This window comes from Hyaena hyaena, unplaced genomic scaffold (assembly GCF_003009895.1).
Source record: "Hyaena hyaena isolate Hyena2069 unplaced genomic scaffold, ASM300989v1 scaffold_472, whole genome shotgun sequence".
NCBI classification, from domain to species: Eukaryota; Metazoa; Chordata; class Mammalia; order Carnivora; family Hyaenidae; genus Hyaena; species Hyaena hyaena.
The window spans coordinates 1445099-1463250 of NW_024081106.1; the positions used below are offsets into that span (position 1 = coordinate 1445099).

Below are 18152 nucleotides of genomic sequence, written 5' to 3' on the forward strand. Positions count from 1 at the left end.
TACCATAGGGACTTATTTGAGAAATTTGTTTTTGTACTCCTACCTCAATTCTTATAGCTAATTAAAGTTTACTAATACAAGAAATCAGTGTATTCACTGGCACAATTTCCCAACATGATTAATATTCCCAAATTAAAATTATGTATTCAACCAACACTCAAAACGTTGTAGCATGCCAGACATTGTGAAAAATTGAGGATATGATCCTGGCCCTTAGAAAGTCGATGATACAAGGAGAAGGCAAATATTAAATAGGTAATTAAATGTGAAGAGTTCTAAGAAGCAGTATTACCTTAACCCTGAACGTCGTCGCTGCCTCAATAGGTGGGATCTGCCATCTTTTTCTTGCCAATCCATTGTTTAAAAGTCTGGTTAGCTGCTTCAGCAAATCTTTGGCCTTTCGTCAATACAGATACAAATTCATTATTAAGTTAAATGGCTCTTATATAATCTTTTCTCCCCTCCCTCATCTCACATCCTAAAAGAGACAATCTTATAATGTCAAAGTTCAAATCCCGTCAAAGGAGTCACAGTAGGATTTGAAAACAAAGTGTCATATGTACTAATAAGGTGGTAAATGTAAAGTCCTTAACATCCCAATAATTAAGATTTGATAGAGAAGGAACAATGTTTAGCTGTGTCACACATTTCATGTTTTGTCTAAAGATGTTGCCTTATCTTTCATATGAGAGTGATCACCTAGATGCTTACTGTACAGATATATACTTTATGCCATTAATGATGCCTCAAGGTAACAGGATATCTGGTCATCCAGACAGCAAGGTTCACTTTTGGGAAAAAAAAAAAAAAAAAAAGACTGACTGATATGATGGCTGAGATTTGTGACAAGAGATACATCCTAGTTGAATATTTTTAAAATCCTGGGGGAGGGGGGGATCACCAAAAATCAGATTCAAACTTAAAATAAGATGTTACAATATCAGTACATTATACAGTATACCATAACCTACGAAGCAAGTGAGAAGTGAGAAAAAGTAGTACAGATAGTGAGAAAAGGGTACAAGACTAATAAAAGTGGGAAGATATTTGAAAAGAAAAGCAGAAAACCATGATTGGATGATTTTCTTCTGATGTCACAATTACTCAACAGTAAATGTAGAAATTAGAAATGGCCCATCAAGTTAAAGTGTAAAACAGAGGCAGGGCCCTGACCCGTCCCCTCCCATCACAGAGGATGTGTGTAACCATGATGCTAACATTCCAGACAGAGGCTTGGCATTGGTAAGTATATTATTTGGCCTTTAAAGCAAATTTTCCTGCTCAGTAATTATCACCCCTTATCGTTAACATGTGCCTTCAGCCCCTTTTTCATGACAACTTTTACCTAACAGTGCTAAGATTGGGGGACTCCTCATGCTATCTCTTCCAACACACTCACATCATCCAGCCTTACTTACAGCCTCTATACTTGTGTGCCTTCAATATCATTCAATTACGAGTAAATCTCTCTAGATTTTTTATCTTCCTTCAGCCCTTTCTCTACTCCATCCTACCTGACACCTGTTTACACTGGATGATACCACTTTCCTCAAACCAGACATATTCCCAATTCATAGGGAAGTGGAAATGGGTCCCATAGTGATTCATGGGGTCAGAGAGGAAGGATGCACCTTTGCTTTGCACCATTATTCCACTGTGTCTTCTTTTTTGAAGTTGCTACCCTCTCATTACATCATTTGCTTCCTATTCTCATCCTTGGCCCCAGTTGAGCACCAACATGTTCTCTCACCTTTGGCAGTGGTTTTAATGGTTTCCTTGTAGATTCTGGATACACCTCTGGGCCTTCACTGTTTTCTTTCACACTCGTATCCAATCCACGAGTAAGTTCTACTGGCTCAGCATTTAAAATATAGCTTGAATCCAGCTGCTTCACCAGTGTTCTAATCTTAGCTGCAATCATCTGTCATCTAGACTTCTCCATCAGCCTCCTAACTGGTCTCCGCCTCCACTATTGCTCCTGTCTAGACCAGCTCTATCTTAGTGGAGTTTTCTTCCTAAACTAGCAATCAGATTGTGTTATTATCATCCTTCAAAGTTTTTTAATTAAACTTATAAAGAAAATTCAGACTCAGAGGGGCAACCAAACTCACTTGATCTAGCTTTTAAATATCCCCTCCCTTCAGGGTAAGACCACACTAATGAAACACATTCAAACCAAATTCATGGAGACCAGGAAACCACCGCATCAGCAGAGATCACCAACATCACAAAGAACCAGACAATCCCAAAAGGAGGCCTTTGGTACTATGCTGTCCTAGTGATAGTGTAGTATGTCCACATGTCTACAAGTGAAGGAGGCTACGTAAACAGTAAATGGCCAAAAAAATTCCTCACCTTCTTCCAGAGTATTGTCCAAAGGGTCCCTAACAAGGTAAAATAGAAAGGGATATTTAACAATTTTAGAAGTGGAGGTAGTCATTGGAAAAACTAAAATTTTTATTTTCATTCCAGTGAGCAGAGACACTGTAATTGATAATTCTTCCTGACCACCCAAATTGACCGAGGACAATACAATTCATCACAATGACAATATAATCACTATTCAGCAGGCCCTAGTCAAATTGAAGCTCAATCCTACAGTTTCTAAACTGCATTACTGGTTTCTGGGACTCAGTGCTTAATCTCTGCTAAATCTCAAACCAACCTGAGAAAGTCTTCCAGACATTTGCCAGTCTTTCACTACTACTGGCTTTCATGTATGCCTTATTAGACCCAGACAAGCAAGGCTATTCAAGAGTAAGATAAAGAGGTTTTCAGATAATTGAGCAGTGAAGTTATTACAGACTTTGGCTCACACGTAGTAAGAAGGTGAAAAAATAAAATCAAATGGGAGAAAAGAGACAAAGGGTAAAAGAACCATGGTGTGGTTCAAGAGGATGTGAAGTAACTAGTTCAAAGAGTACTCTCTGGCTTTCACAAAGACCAAAATTTTAACAACCTATCTTTCCTAACTATTAAGGAGGGATGCCTGGGTGGCTCAGGTTATCATCTCATGGTTCATGAGTTCCAGCCCTGCATGAGGCTCTGTCCTGATAGCTCAGAGCCTGAAGCCTGCTTCCAATATTCTCTCTCTCTCTCTCTCTCTCTGCCCCTTCTCCACTTTCACTCTGTCTCTCTCTTTCAAAAAATAAACAAACATTAAAAAAACCACCACAGGTCATCCTTTCACAACACTAATTTTTTTAACTAACATAGACATTCCATTTACTTTTTCTTAAAGCCTCTTTTCATAAATAAGAATATTAGAACATTTTATAAAAGTTACTTTATGTTGGAATGAAATGTAGCTTACATCTTGCAGAATAGGATAAAAGCCCCTAGAACTAAACACATAAAATTGGACTTAAAATGAAAAATTACAAGACATTCTCATGACTTTTTCTTCAAAAAGATTTAAGGGGCACCTAGGTGGCTCAGTCAGTTAAGTATCTGACTTCAGCTCAGGTCCTGATCTCACCATTTGTAAGCTTGAGCCCTGTGTTGGGCTCTGTACTGACAGCTCAGAGCCTGAAGCCTCCTTCAGATTCTGTCTCCCCATCTCTCTGCCCCTCCCACACTCAGGCTCTGTCTCTCTCTCTCAATAATAAAAATGTTTAATAAGAAATTAAAAAATAAAAAGATTTAAGAAGCACTAAATTGGCAATGAACTTGGAAAGATTAACAGATCCCAGATCTGTCATTCTGGTCATTCTTGTTGCAATTTTTTTTTTTTTTTTTAAGAAAAGGGGTGTGGTGAGCAGGCTTACTATAAAGTCAGCATCTTAATATCAAAACATTGTGTTTTCTGTATTGTTTAGAGAAGATTGACCTTGAAATTTATTGGCTTCAAGAGACACATGATCCCTTTCCCTCCTCCAAGCAAAATACAGCCAAGGACAGGAACTCTATCCTAATGAACAATCAGCTTTCATGAATTTTATACCATTTCTCATTAGTATTAATTTTGGTGAAACCAAATTTATTTTATTTTATTTTATTTATTTTTTAATGTTTTATTTATTTCTGAGAGACAGAGAGACAGCGTGAGCAGGGGAGGTCAGAGAGAGAGGGAGATACAGAATCTGAAACAGGCTCCAGGCTTTGAGCTGGCTGTCAGCACAGAGCTCAACTCGGGGCTTGAACCCACGAACTGTGAGATCATGACCTGAGCCAAAGTCGGATGCTTTATCAACTGAGCCACCCAGGTGCTCTGGTGAAACCAAATTTAAAACTAATCTATAAATACAAAGTTTAGAATGAGGTATTTCCTATTTACCTTCCACCTTAAAAACTGTTTTCGGGGTGCCTGGGTGGCTCAGTCAGGTAAGTGTCCAATTCTTGATTTCAGCTCAGGTCATAATCTCATGGTTTGTGGGTTCAAACCCCACATTGGGCTCTGTGTTGACAGCACAGAGCCTGCTTGGGATTCTCTCTCTCACCCTCTTTCTCTGCCCTTTTCCTTGCTCACACTCTCTCAAAATAAATGAGCATTTAAAAATAAATAAATAAAATAAAAAATTGCTTTGGATACTTGCTCTGTAGCCATCAGGAAACAGCATGTCACCCAAGTGAAAGGGTGTTGCTTATAATTAACACAACTCAAAAATTAAAAATACATTACCATATAATCCAGCAATTTCACTCTTGAGTATTTGATAAAATTTAAAACACTAATTCAGGGGTGCCTGGGTGGCTTAGTCGGTTAAGCGTCCGACTTTCGCTTAGGTCATGATCTCACAGTTCGTGGGTTCGAGCCCCGCGTCAGGCTCTGTGCTGATTGCCAGCTCAGAGCCTGGAGCCTGTTTCAGGGTCTGTGACTCCCTCTCTCTCTGACCCTCCCCTGCTCACGCTCTCTCTCTCTCTCTCTCTCCTAGAAATAAATAAAACATTAAAAAATTAAAAAAAAAACCACTAATTCAAAAAGATTTATGCACCCCTATGTTCACTGCAGCCTTATTTACAATAGTCAAGAAATGGAAACAATCTAAATGTCCACTGATGGATGAATAGATGAAGAAAATGTGAGAGAAGGAATATGGCAGAGTAGAATTATCCTGAATCACCATCTCTCACAGATGCTTCTCAGCAGTGACCCATTGCAGAAGCAGTAGTTTGAAATACACCCGAGTTATACATGAAGGAGATTGATGGACAATTTCAGGACATGTGCCGGAGGGCCAGGGATCTGTGGGAGCTTTCTCTGGAAACACGAATGCTGACAGGTGCCCTTTTTCTTCTCCTCCTTCAGCCTAATGGTTGCAGAACCAGTTTTGACACTCTCCATTTACCTTGATACCAGCACTTGCCCCCGTAAGCCTGCCACACCCTGCTTACCTCAGCATACAACCCCTCCAAACCACCCTGGCCCTGTCTCACCTACAGGCAGCCTCAGTCATGACTGGCTTCCCTCCAAAGTAACTACTGTCCCACAACACTGCAGGTGGCCTCCGCAGGGACTAGTGTCCCATCCAAAGGATGGGAAAGCTAATCCCACACACCAGTGTACATGGAGTAGCTACAGCTGGGCCTCTCAGCTAGCTGTGCCAGGAGTAGACCCTGCCCACAAATGCACCAGCAGCAGATGCAGCTGATCATTTCTGTCAGCTGGGATGAGGGCTGGCCCCACCCATTGGCACACCTGCTGGGGCTGCAGCAGGGCTTCTCAGTCAGCCATGCAGGGGAATGGACACCTGTTCACCAGTGCACTCAAAGAGCTGAGGCTTGGTCACAACAGGAGGGCACACACAAACCACACAAGGGATACCCTTTGAGCTCCTTATTCTGGAGACCAGAGTGTTTTGTGTTACAAGGCATCATAGGATGCCTTCTACATAAGGCTACCACTTTCAAAAACAGAAGATGTAGCTGAACTGTGTAAAACATAGAAATAAACACAGAGAGACAAAATGAAACATAGGATATGTTCCAAACAAAAGAACAAGATAAAACTACAGAAAAAGAACTACATGAAATGGAGATAAGCAATCTAGCTGATAAAGAATTCAAAGTAATGGTCATAAAGATATTCACTGGACTTGAGAGAAGGGTGGATGAGCCTAGAAAGAACTTCAAAGAGATGGAAAATATAACAAAGAACCAATCAGAACTGAAGAATAACCAAAATTTCAAAATATGTTAGAGAAAATCAACAGCAGATTAAAGGATGCAGAACGGATCCATGATCTGGAAGACACAGTAGTAGAAAGCACTTAAGCTGAACAGCAAAAAGAAAAAGAATTTTAAAATGAGGATAGGTTAGGACCTCTGCAACAAAATTGATCATAACAATATTTACATTATATGGGTTCCAGAGGAGAAGAGAGAGAAAGTGGGAGAAAACTTATTTAGAGAAAATAATAGCTGGACAAATAGCTAGGGTAAATACAAACTTCTAAGAATGAATAAGTAAGAAATAGAAATTTTTACAGACCAATTACTAGTAGCAAAATTGAATCAATAATCAAAATCCAAAACCAAAAACCCACCCAACAAACAAAAGTCCAGGACCAGATGTCTTCACAGGTGAATTCTACCAAACATTTAAAGAAGAGTGAATACCTATTCTTCTCAAAATATCCCACAAAATAGATAAAGGAAAACTTCCCTTTTCACTCTATGAGGCCAGAATTACTCTGATACCAAAACAGGACAAAGGCACTACAAAAGAGAAAATTATAGGCAAATATCTCTGACAAACACAGATGTAAAATATCCTCAACAAAAGATTAGCAAACTGAATTCAACAATACATTAAAATGATCTTTTACCATGATCAAGTGGGCTTTATTCTAGGGATGCAAGGGTGATTCATTATCCTCAAATCAGTCAAACGTGATGCATTACACTAACAGGAGAAAGGATAAAACACACATGACCATCTCAATATATGCAGAAAAAGCATGTGACAAAATACAACACCCATTTATGATAAATACATTCAATAAAGTTGGTTTAGAGGGAACACACCTCAACATAATAAAGGCCATATATGAAAAACCTACATTTGATGTTATAGTCAATTCCTCTAAGATCAGGAATAAGACAGGATGTCCACCTTCATAACTTTCATTCACCATAATTCTGGAAGCCCTTCTCACAGCAGTAAGACAACAAAAATAAATAAGAGTCATCCAAATGGGTAAGGAAGAAGTAAAACTTTTACTATTTGCAGATGACATGATACTATATAGAAAACTCTAAAGTTCCACCAAAAACCTACTAGAACTGACAAATGAATTCAGCAACTTTACATGATATAATATACAGAAAATCTGTTATTTTTATAGGTTGATAACAAAGTAGCAGGAAGAAATAAGAAAGCAATCTCATTCACAATTGCACCAATGATAATAAACTGCCTAGGAATACATTTAGCCAAGAAGCTGAAAACCCTGTACTCTAAAAACTATGACATAGATGAAAAATTCAAGACAACACAAACAAAAGGAAAGATACACCAGGGATTGGAAGAGTAAATATTATAAAAAATGCCCATATTATTCAAAACAATCTACAGATTCAGTATGATCCCTATCAAAAATACTAATAGTAAATCATTTTTACAGACTAGAATAATCTTAAAATTTGTATGGAATCACAAATAAAAACTAAATAACAAAAGCAACCTTGTGAAACAACAAAGTTGAAGGTATCACAATCCCGAATTTCAAACTGTACTACAAAGCTATAATGATCCAAACAGTGTGGTACTGGCACAAATATAGACACGTAGATCAGTGGGACAGGACAGAAAGCCCAGAAATAAATCCACACTTATATAGTCAATTAATCTACACAAAGGAGGCAAGAATATACAATGGGGAAAAGACCATCTTTTTGGTAAATGGTGCTGGGAAAAATGGACAGCTACATGCCAAAGAATATAACTAGACCACTTACACCATACACAAAAATAAACTTAAAGACTTAATATGAGACCAGAGGCCATAAAAACTCCTCAAAAGAAAGGGAGGCAGTAATGTTTTGAATATCACCCTTACAACATTTTTCTGGATATGTCTTCTCAGGCAAGGGAAACAAAAGCAAAAATAAACTATTGGGACTACACCAAAATAGAAAGCATTTGAATAGCAAAAGAAACCATCAACAAAACAAAAAGAAAACCAAGTGAATGTGAGAAGATACTCACAAATGATATATTCAATAAGGGGTTAATATCCAAAATGTATAAAAAACTTATGCAACACCAAAAAAAAAATCTGATTAAAAAATGGGCAGAGTACCTGACTAGACATTTTCCCAAAGATGATATACAAATGGCCAGCAGATGCATAAAAAGATGCTTCACATCACTAATCATTAGGGAAATGCAAATCAAAACCACAATGAGATATCACCTCATACCTCAGAATGTCTAGTATCAAAAAGACAACAAATAACAAGTGTTAATGAGGGTGTGGAGAAAAGGAAGCCCTCATGCACTGTAGGTGGGAATGTAAATTGGTGTAACTCCTATGGAAAATAGTATAGAAGTTCCTCAAAAAATTAAAAGTAGAAATACCATCTAGTCCAGTAATTCCACTACTGAGTACTTGTCTAAAAAAAATACAAACACTAATTTGAACAGATATATGCATCTTTATGTTTATTGCAGCATTATTTACAATAGCTACAATATGGAGACAACATGTGCGCAGTGATAGACAAGTGGATAAAGAAGATGTGGAATATATGTACAGTAGAACGTTACTCAGCCATAAAATGAATGAGATATTGTCATTCATGACAACATGAATGGGCCTAGAAGATAATGTGCTAATGTGAAAAGAAGTCAGAAAAAGACAAACACTATATGATTTCACTTATATGTGAAATCTAAAAAAAAAAAACCAAACACTCTTAAGTACAGAAAACAAACTTGGGGTTTCCAGAGGGAAGTAGTTGGGGAAGATGGGTCAAATAGGTGAAGGGGATTAACAAGTATAAACTTCCAGTCATAAATAAGTCACAGAAATGAAAAATACAGTAATAATATTGTAATAATGTTGTGTGGTAACAGATGGAGCCTGCACTTATCACTACACTTGTCCATCTGAAACTAATATAACATTATATATCAATTCTATTTAATAATAAATTTTAAAATAAGTATACATAAAGAAAATGGTGGAGAATTAATCCTAAATGTGTAATTACATTAAAACATGAACATAATATTTCAGCTAAAAAGAAAATATTGTCAGAAATAAGAACAAATACCTGAAAACTTCCCTAATCTCAGGAAGGAAATAGATATTCAAGTCTAAGAAGCAGAGAAGTCCCTGAATAAGATGAAGCCAAGAAGTTCCTATGAAGAGGCATAATAATTAAAATGGAAAAATTAAAAATAAAGAGAAAATTCTAAGAGCAGCAAAAGAAAAGCAAACTGTTGAAAAGCTATCAGTTGAGTTTTCAGCAGAAACTTTGAATTTATCATGCTATTCACCTCTGACCTGCAATGTGCTGAAAGAAAAATCCTAGAGCAAAGAATACCCTGACCAGCAAGTTATCATTCAGCATTAAAGGAGAGAAAGTTTCCCAGATAAACAAAAGTAAAGAAATTCATTACCACTAAAAGGCCTGACAAGAAATGTTAAAGTGCAGGGGAACCTAGGTGGGTCAGTTTGTTAAGAGTCTGACTTTAGTTCAGATCTTGATCTCACGGCTCATGAGTTCAAGTCCCACATTGGGCTCTGTGTTGACAGGTTGGAGCCTGGAGTCTGCTTTCGATTTGGTGTCTCCCTCTCTCTGTCCCTCCCTGCTCAAGCTCTTGCTCTTGCTCTCTTGCTCTCTCTGTCTCAAAAATAAACAGTAAAAAAAAGAAAAGAAAAGAAAAGAAAAGAAAAGAAAGGGTAAAGTGCAAAAGAGAAGGTTCTATGTGGAAGAAAATTATGAAAATATAATTATTTCACTAGAAAAAGCAAACACAGAAGTAGTAGATCAATCACTTATAAAGAAAGCTACTATGACTGCTTAAACACAAAAGTAGTGTTACCAATTACATCTACAAAATTTAGGTAATGGATGCACAAAATAAAACATGTAAAATATGATATATACATAAAAGGCAGAGGGGAAGGAGGTGTAGAAATGTATTGCTTTTAGAATGTGTTCAAATTTAAGTGACCATCAACAATATAGACACAATCTTATATACATATCATGTTATATATGAACCTCATGGTAACCACAAACCCCAAATTTATAACAGATACAGAAACACACAAAAGAGAAAAAAATACAAGCATAGCAAGAGAAGAAAGGAACAGAAAAGAACTACGAAAACAATGAACAAAATGGTAATAAGCACATAGCTATCAGTAATTATTTTAAACGTAAATGGACTATGTGCTCCAATCAAAACACATAAGGTAACTGAATGGAATAAAATAAACATAAACATAATAAAATAATTAAAAATTAAAATAAAAATTTATGTATTTAAAAAAATTTTTAATGTTTTTTATTTATTTCTGAGAGAGAGAGAGAGAGAGACAGCGAGAACAGGGGAGGGCCAGAGACAGAGGGAGACACAGAATCCGAAAGAGGCTCCAGGCTCTGAGCTAGCTGTCAGCACAGAGCCCGATGTGGGGCTTGAACCAACGAACCATGAGATCATGACCTGAGCCAAAGTCGGACGTTAAACCGACTGAACCACCCAGGTGCCCCAAACATTTTTTTAAATAAAGTAAAATAAATAAATAATGTATATGCTGCCTACAAGATGCAATTCAGTTCTAAAGACATATACAGATTGAAAGTGAAGGGATGGAAAAAGATATTTCATGCAAATGGAAACAGAAAAAAGCCAGGGTAGCAATACTTATGTAAGACAAAAATAGACTTTAAAACAAAGGCTGTAGCATGAGACAAACAGGAGAGTTAAATAAAGTTAAATAATGATAAAGTGATAATTCCAAAAACAGGATATAAAAATTGTAAATATCTATGCACTGAACATCGGAACACCTCAATATATAAAGCAAATACTAACAGACATTAAAGGAAAAATTGACAGTAATACAAAAATAGTAGCGGACTTTAACACTCCCACTTACACCAATGGATACATCATCCAGACAAAAAATAAGTAAGGAAATAATGTCTTTGAATGACACATTAGACTTAACAGATATATATAGAACATTCCATCCAAAAATATCAGAGTATAGTCTTTTAAAGTGTTCTTTTCAACGTTCACATGGAACATTCTCTAGAATGGAGACCATAAGAATGTTAGTCCATAAGACAAGTATTAATAAATTTAAGAAAACTGAAATCCTATCAATCATCTATTCCCACCATAATAGTATGAAACTAGAAATCAATTACAAGAAAAGAATGGCAAGAAACATGAATGTGTCAAGGCTAAAGAACATGCTACTAAACAACCAATGGGTCAATGAAGAAATTAGAGAAGAGAGGGAGAAAAATGCCTGGTGAAAAAAATGGAAACACTATAGTATAAAATCTTTGGGACACAACAAAAGTAGTTTTAAGAGGTAATTTTATAGCTATAGAGGCCTACTTCAAGAAACAAAAATCTCAAATAAACTATCTAAGCTTACACGTTAAAGGAACTAGAAAAATAATGGAGCCCAAAGTCATTAGAAGGAAGTTAATAGTATCAGAGCAGAAATAAATGAAATAGAGACTTCAAAAATATAGAAAAGATCAATGAAAATAAGGGCTAGTTCTTTGTAAAGATAACAAAACTGATAAATCTTTAGCCAGAATCATCAAGAAAAATAGGGCTGAAAATCAGAAATGAAAGAGAGGTTACAAGCAGCATGACAAATATAAAGGATTATGGGAGACTACTATGAAAAATTACATGCCAACATATTGGACAACCTAGAAGAAATGGATCCATTTCTAGAAACATACTATCTTCCAAGACTGAATCAGGAAGAAACAGAAAATTTGAACAGACTGATTATTAGTAATAAAACTGAATTGGTAAAAAGTGAAAACAAGAACCTCCCAACAAACAAAAAGCCAGGCCCAGATGGCTTCATAGGTGAATTCTACTAAACATTAAAAAAAAGAATCACTAACTATCCTTTCCATACTATTTGAAAAATAGAAGAGAAAGGAATGCTTCCAAGTTCACTCTATGAGCCCACCATCACCCTAATATGAAAAGCAGACAAAGGCACTACAAAAAAGAAAAACAAAACCCAAATAAACTTCAGGCCAATATTCCTGATGAACATAAATGCAAAATTTCTCGACAAAATATTAGCAAGCCAAATTCAACAATACACTAAAATGATCATTCATCATGATGAAGTGAGACATACTTCAGGGGTGTAAGGATAGCTCAATATCTGCAAATCAGTCAACATGATACACCACATTAACTAAGTGAAGGATAAAAATCATATGGTCAACCTCAATAAATTCAGAAAAATCATTTGACAAAACATGGGGCCCCATGTGAGGGTCCGACTCTTGATATCAGCTCAGGTCTTGATCTTAGGGTTGTGCTCTGCACTGGGCATGAAGCCTACTTAAAAATAATTTCAGGGGCACCTGGGTGGCTCAGTCGGTTAAGCGTCTGGCTTCAGCTCAGGTCATGATCTCATGGTTGGTGAATTTTAGCCCCACATCTGGCTCTGTGCTGGCAGCTTAGAGCCTGAAGCCTGCCTTGGATTCTGTGTCTCCATCTCTTTCTGCTCCTCCCCTGCTCATGCTTGCTCGCTCGCTCTCTCTCTCTCTCTCTCTCTCAAAAATAAAGAAACTTTAAAAAAATAATTTCAATATCTATTTTTGATTAAAAAATCTCTCAACAAAGCAACTGTAGAGGGAATGTACGTCAACATAAAAAGACCATATATGACAAGCCTACAGCTAACATCATATGGTGAAAAGCTGAAAACTTTTCCTGTAAGCTCAGGAATAAGAGAAGGATGCCCACTCTTATCATTTTTATTGAGCAAAGTTGGAAATCATAGCCACAATCACTATGTAAGACAAGAAATTTAAAAGGTCAATCAGAATGAAGGAAATAAAACTGAACCAGATCACATGTAACCTACATCATTACCTACCTGTATCTTTCCTATTTATCAGGTTCTATTTTACAAGCAATATGCATTAACTTTAGCAGAAAAGCAATAGTAGCTCATAATCTCTGGAGATATTAGAAAAAACTTATTTAACGTGAGATCCACAAATGTATGGCCAACTAATCATCAACAAATTAGGAAAGAGTATCCAATGAAAAAAAGATGGTCTCTTCAGCAAATGGTGCTGGGAAAATTGGACAGTGACATACAGAAGAATTAAACTGGATCACTTTCTTACATCGTACACAAAAATATATTCAAAATGGATGAAAGACCTTAAAGTGAGAGAGAAAACCATTAAAACCCTACAGGAGAAAACAGGCAGTGACCTCTTTGATCTCGGTCACAGTAACTTCTTACTAGACATGTCTTTGAAGACAAGGGAAATAAAAGCAAAAATAAACTATTGGGACTTCACCAAGATAAAAAGCTTCTGCACAGTGAAGGAAACAATAAAAAAAACTAAAAGGCAACTGACAGAATGAAAGAAGATATTTGCAAATAACATATTGGATAAAGGGTTAGTATCCATGGCCACCTAGGTGACTCAGTAGGTTAAACATCCAACTTTTTTTTTTTTTTTTTTGAGAGACAGAGAGAGAGTGTAAGTGCGGGAGAGGCAGAGAGAGAAGGAGACACAGAATCCAAAGCAGGCTCCAGGCTCCAAGCTCTCAGCACAGAGGCTGATGTAGGGCTTTTGAACTCATGAATTGCAAGATCATGATCCAGGCCGAAGGCAGATGCTTAACCAACTGAGATACCCAGGTGTCCCCCAACTCTTGATTTTAGCTCAGTTCATGGTTTCATGAGTTCAAGCCCCACGTCAGACCTGTGCTGAGAGTGTGGAGCCTGCTTGGGATCCTCTCTTCCCCCCTCCCCTCTCTGGACCTCCCTGACTCTCATGCATGTTCTCAGTCTCTCTCAAAATCAAGAAATAAAATTTTTAAAAAGGGTTAGTATCCAAAGTCTATAAAGAACTTATCAACTCAACCCCCCCCCAAAAAAAAAACAAATAACTCAGTGAAGAAATGGGCAGAAGACATGAATAGACATTTCTCCAAAGAAGAAATCCAGATGGCCAACCAACACATGAAAAATGCTCAACATCACTTATCAGGGAAACACAAATCAAAACCTCAATGACCTACTACCTCATGCCTGTCAGAATGGCTAAAATTAACAATTCAGGAAACAAAATATGTTGGTGAGGATGTGAAGAAAGAGGAACTCTTTTGCACTCTTGGTGGGGATGCAAACTGGTGCAGCCACTCTGGAAAATAGTAAGGAGGTTCCTCAAAAATTTAGAAATAGAATTACTCTATGAACCAGCACTTGCACTACTAGGCATTTATCCAAAGAATACAAAAATACTCAGTTGAAGGGGCACATGCACCACAATGTTTATACAGCATTATCAACAATAGCCAAATTATGGAAAGAGCCCAAATGTCCATCAACTGATGAATGGATAAAGAAGATGTGGTATATAGATGCAATGCAATACTACTCAGCAATCAAAAAGAATGAAATCTTGCCATTTGCAACAATGTGGATGGAACCAGAGTGTATTATACTGAGCAAAATAAGTCAGAAAAAGACAAATATTATATGACTTCACTCATATGCGGAATTTAAAAAACAACAGATGAACATAGGGGAAGGAAAGGAAAAATAATATAAAACGAGAAAGGGAGGTAAACCATAGAAGACTCTTAAATACAGAGAACAAACTAAGGGTTGCTAGAGGTAGGTGGAGGGATGGGCTAAATGGGTGATGGACATCAAGGAGGGACTTGGGATGAGTGCTGGGCACTATATATAATTGATCAATCACCGAGTTCTACATCTGAAACCAATACTACACTGTACATTAACTAACTTGAATTTAAATAAATAAATTAGAAAGACATAAAGCAGGCAGAAATCAAGGCAGCCAGGGTTGGCAAAAATTATGTCACAGGAACAATACGGCAAAGATAGTGTGGCTGTAGCAGCAGAACACCAGGTCACACTAACCCTACTACTGTGTAGCACTTTGTTTAGGAGACCATCCTTACCACCACCATGGAAACACTTAGATCATGTGTCTGTGCCCTAGCTTTCATGGTCAGGTAAAATAATTATCTAGACTTTATAGCTTCTCTAGTGAACAGTAATTCTGAAACCATGCATAATCACTGAGTGGAACATTCCACAAACATAAAGGTTTCAAATACTAGACAACCAAAAACATGCCAGCAAACAATTACATAGTCCATTCTTTGCCTGCCCAACATTCATAGAGGTCATTCTTCCTATAGCTACATTCCCCCCCATCCAAAAAAAAAAAACACAAAAAAAACCAAACCACTGTTTTATACTTTTCGCATTTAACAAGATTCCACTCCTCTCTTCTCTAAGCAGACAGAAGGAATGTGACAGAGTACTGAGAAAGAGTTCTCAAAGTGAGGTCACCAGACTAATAGCATTGATATCACTTGGCAACTTGTTAGAAGTACAAATCCTCAGGCCAAACCTAGAATTACTGAATCAGAAACTAAGCAATCTGTGTTTAATAAATCTTCTGGGCATATTGTCATCATGCTAAAGTTTGAGAACCACTGGTCTAGAGAGATTGATCTTGACAGCCAAATAGGAATAGATTTGCTTCTACAGAATGGAAAGAATCAACTCAAAGTCTCCCAGTTACTGCAATCAGCTACAAATCCAGTATTTCTGGTTGATGTCCATTCTTCATCTAGTTCTGTCATGGTTCCATCTCTATGGCCTCGTCGATAAAACTGGAAAGATAACCACAAACCTTAAATCCTGTTTACATTTTATATGCAACAGGAAGAGAGAGAGAAAATATTAGGTATAAAATATATACATAATATGATAAAGTAGGAAACAGAAGGGATTAAAGTTCTTGGGTCATCAACAGATCATTTTTCACGTTCACAATTCTGTAAAAGTTATTTGACTGTTTAAGCAAAATGATACCAGTGTCATATGGGATTTACAATATATGTAAAAGTAAAATGTATCAAAATAGTAATAAAGAGTCTGGCCTTTGTGCATCCTGTAAGAAATGCACTTTGCTATTTTTTATTTTAGAGAGAGAAAGAGAGAGGGTGGGGGGGAGAGGCAGAGGGAGAGAGAGAATCTTAAGCAGGCTCCAAACTCAGCACAGAGCCCAACGTGGGACTCAAATTCATGACCCTGGGATCATGACTTGAGCCAAAATCAAGAGTTGGACTCTAACCAATTGAACCAGCCAGGCATCCCCAAGAAATACACTTTAAATGTAAAGGCAAATTGGCTGAGTGAAAAGATGAGAAAGAGATATAACTTGATAATATTAAGCCAAAAAAGAAAGCAAGATTGGCTTCTACTACACCAAAGTATATTAAGAGCAAGGAATATTAATTAGAAGGATAGGCATATGATTTTATTTTTTAGCTTATATATTTTATATTTTGGCTTATGGTAAAAAATTTATTGAAACTTATTTTTCTCTTGCCTTTTCTGCCATTTCAATAAAATTCTTCCCAATTTTTTTTATTGTAGTAAATAGGCTATTTTAAAAAGATAAAAATGACCAATTCACCACAGGGGTAGAATGATCCTAAACATTTATGCACCTACTAACAGACCTTTAAAATTTATGGAGCAAACACTGATTGAACTGCAAGAATAAGAAATCTACAATCATAGTAGGAAATTTTTATATTTCTTTGTCAATATTTTACAGAACAAATAGATGTAAAATCAACACATAGAGAAGATGATAACTATACTTATTGTGGTGAGCAATAAGCATAATGTGTGTAATGTATGGAATTGTCAGATTGCTACTTGTACATCCTGAAACTACTAACATTGTGTATTAACTATACTTTAAAAAATATATAGAAGATAAAGGAACACTATCAACTAACCTGAGCTGATTAACATTTGTGAAACATACCACCCAATAACAGCAGTTAATTGTTTTCAACTGTGCACATTTAACAAGGTAGTTGATGTTCTAGACCAGAAGACTAATCTAACCAACTTTGAAATGATGAAAATCTGCACAAGGTAGATTTTCTGAGCATAATGGAATTGAATTAGAAACCAATAAGAAAGATTAGGAAAATCTCTAATTATTTGGAAACTAAGTAACATTTCTAAACAGCTTATAATTCAAAAAAGAAATTTAAAGGGAAATTGGAAAGTGTTCGAAGCTCAATTAAAATGAAAACATAATATAATCAAAATCTGTGGGATGCCTGTAAAGCAGCACTTGAGGGAGACATGTCTAGCACTTAAAGCCTCTGCAATTAGAAAAAAATGGTCTCAAATCAAGGACTTCAGATTTCAGTTCAAGAATAAAAAAAATCTAAACCCAAAGTAAGCAGAAGCACAGAAATAATATTAGCAGATATCAGTTATATAGAAAATAAAAACAGGGGCACCTGGGTGGCTTAGTCGGTTAAGCGTCCGACTTTCGCTTAGGTCATGATCTCGCGGTTCGTGGGTTCGAGCCCCGCGTCGGGCTCTGTGCTGACTGCCTGCTCAGAGCCTGGAGCCTGTTTCAGTCTGTGACTCCCTCTCTCTCTGACCCTCCCCTGCTCACGCTGTCTCTCTCTCTCTCCTAGAAATAAATAAAAACATTTAAAAAAAAGGAAAGAAAATAAAAACAATTAAGAAAATCAACAAAGCTATTGACCTTGGAGAAGATCAATAAACCTTGTAAACTCGGTGATAGCAGTATAGATTGTACAGATACTAAATAGTAACAACATATTATGAACAACTTTCTGTCAATAAATTAGGCAATTCAGAGGACATAGAAAAGACCCTAGATAGCAGAATGGATTAAAAAACAAAATCCATCTATATGCTGTCTACAAGAAACTCATTTTAGACGGGAAGATACCTTCAGATTAAAAGTAAGGGGATGGAGAAATATATATCATGCTACAGGAAATCAAAAGAAAGCCAGAGTAGCGATACTTATATCAGACAAACTGGACTTTAAATTAAAGACAATCACAAGAGATGAAGAAGGGCACTACATAATAATTACAGGGTCCATCCATCAGGAAGAACTAACAA

General features: G+C 36.6%; 1 long non-coding RNA gene across 1 annotated transcript in view; it reads left to right on the top strand.

Annotated features, from left to right (window-relative positions):
• Positions 1 to 1147: 1147 nt before the first annotated feature.
• Positions 1148 to 18152, top strand: part of LOC120246595 — a 34561-nt gene continuing 17556 nt past the window's right edge. Inside the window, exon 1 of the long non-coding RNA XR_005532081.1 lies at positions 1148 to 1242. This is a non-coding gene — a long non-coding RNA (uncharacterized LOC120246595). The remainder of the gene's footprint in view (positions 1243 to 18152) is intronic.